Source organism: Macadamia integrifolia, unplaced genomic scaffold (assembly GCF_013358625.1).
Source record: "Macadamia integrifolia cultivar HAES 741 unplaced genomic scaffold, SCU_Mint_v3 scaffold31, whole genome shotgun sequence".
In the NCBI taxonomy this organism is placed as follows: Eukaryota; Viridiplantae; Streptophyta; class Magnoliopsida; order Proteales; family Proteaceae; genus Macadamia; species Macadamia integrifolia.
In genome coordinates this window covers 779,601-781,877 of record NW_024869204.1, presented here as the reverse complement: position 1 = coordinate 781,877, position 2,277 = coordinate 779,601, and the positions used below count along the sequence as shown (strand labels likewise).

Genomic DNA, 2,277 nt, shown 5'->3' with positions numbered 1-2,277 from the left:
TAAGGCATTCACACTTTCATTGGAAGTGCCCCCAGAGGTGTTGAGGCATTCTTCTATGACATGTCCAGGGGACTGGCACCAAGCACAAATCTTAACCAAATTGACTGATGATGGTTCTCTAGGAACAATAGCCTTAATCCTCTTGATTATGTTATCCAAATGGGATTCCTTGGCTACTATCCCATCCACAAAATATCATTTCCCTCCTATGGTTCTTTCACTCTTTTGGGTTGATTCCCACTCACGGGTTTTATCAGCTAAGTCAAGTAAGAATTCACATGTCTTTCCTTTATCTGTAAAGGATGTGAATCCCTTAAGGCACATATACTCTATCATTTGTTTAGTTGGGTAATCAATACCCTCATAAATTATTTGACATAAATGCCATAAGTCTAGGCCATGGTGAGGGCATTCTTGGAGTAGATCCTTGAATCTCTCCATAAGTTTGGAAAATGACTCACTAGGCTTTTGCCTAAACTGAAGGATAACACTTCTAAGCTTATTGGTCTTGTGAGTTGGGAAAAACTTCTTGAGGAAGACAACTGTGAATTTCTCCCATGTGGTTATGGAATTTGTGGGTAATTCATACAACCACTTCTTAGCTTGGTCTTTTAATGCAAAAGTGATAAACCTAAGCTTAACAGCATCATCAGAAAGTTGTTGGATCTTAATTAAAACAAATATCTCTTCAAATTCCCTTAGAAATAGGTATGCATCCTCAGAGGTCAGCCCATGGAAGTGGGGCAACATAGTGACGTATTGAGATTTGAGCTCAAAATTATTGCCCTGGGCTTGTGGTAGAGCTATGCAGGAAGGTTGGGCTGTTCTAGTAGGGTAGAACCTATCTTTTAGAGATTTAGGTAGAGGGTTTTGTTGTTAGTCTCCCATATTGAAAGGTTTTAAAGAGCAAACGTATAGGGACAGTACTTGTTGGATCTCTTCTTTTTAACCGATTCTTAGTATTACGTACCCACCTAACACTCATGTAATAGAAAACTACCCACAACTAGAGTAAGCCAAGCACAAAAGAAAGGAAAGAAATTTTTTTTTTTTTTTCTTTTTTTTGGGAGCTTACCGACAGGGATCCAAGGTTGCTCAAGTCAATTCTTGAGGTACTTCTACATGACAAAACCTGTCTTTATCATACTGTGAGGCTTGGCGACCTCCACCGATACAACTATTATTGCAAGTTGTTCTTCTCATGAATTCAATAAAGGAAAAACAAAAACAAAACAAAGCAAACAAAGCACTCCGATTTACCAAAAGAAAGTGAAAAATAACATGGAACTATCTCCCTGGTAATGGTGCCAAAAACTTGTTTGAAATTTAAAAGTAATTACAAGCATATGGATCAGTGTAGCTAACGGGTCAAACACAAGGAGAGCAGCCACTTTATTTAGGCTTCTTCTAGTAATGCGAAAGTGCACAGATTCATTATAGTGATCTAGGTCTAACTACCGACCTAACACAAGTGCATCTAAAAGTGACCTAACCATTCACATCTAAGAATTTAAATACTCAAACCACGCAATTAAAAAGTAAATAAATGAAAATAAAAGTTCTAAAATAAAAAATGCCGAAAAGTAAATAAATAAAATAGAAGGGAGAAAAGCTACAGAGAGGCACACAAGCAGGTATCTCTACTTAGCCCGAGGGATGTAAGAAAAGAATAATCACTTGTATGGTTATCCAAACAATTGTGTACTTTAATTGAACACATCCATCTTGCTCAGAATTTCGTCTTCTTCGCAATCATGAAAAGAAACAGGACCTCTTTATGTGTAAAATTAGAGATATAGCGTCCGATAGTCCTTAAGGCCTTAAAAATATAATATCTACAAAAAGAGAGTAAAACTCAAGGTAACTCCATTCTAAATATGTAAAATGCATGTTTTACTACCCTAGATTTCACACATAAATGTGCTCATCAACCATCATCGTCCCTGGTTGAGTTAGCCATTGGAGCGCCTAACGATAGTCAGGTAGACCATTATAGAAAGGTTAACTTGGGTTGAGTTAGCTGTTAAGATATGGTGCCAGGTTGGCAACCCCAAGTTGATCTGATCTTACAAGGAAGGGGCACGTGGAGATGCTCTAAGTAAGATGGACCAATGAAGTAAGGACCCTAACTTTCTATATAAGGAGGACTCACTCCCCAGCGCAGGTAACACTCTCAATCGTCTGAATATCCTCACTAAGATGATTATTTTAAGGTCTAACTTAAGCATCGGAGCCTGGTCTCGGAGCCTCCTCCTGGCTAGCAACTAATCTGTGTTG

At 38.3% G+C, this 2,277-nt stretch overlaps 1 non-coding gene across 1 annotated transcript; it reads left to right on the top strand.

Moving 5' to 3' along the window:
- Positions 1-394: 394 nt before the first annotated feature.
- On the top strand, positions 395-501 carry LOC122067758. The gene has a single exon (XR_006136864.1). It is a non-coding gene; the product is annotated as a small nucleolar RNA R71 (small nucleolar RNA).
- The last annotated feature ends 1,776 nt before the right edge of the window (positions 502-2,277 follow it).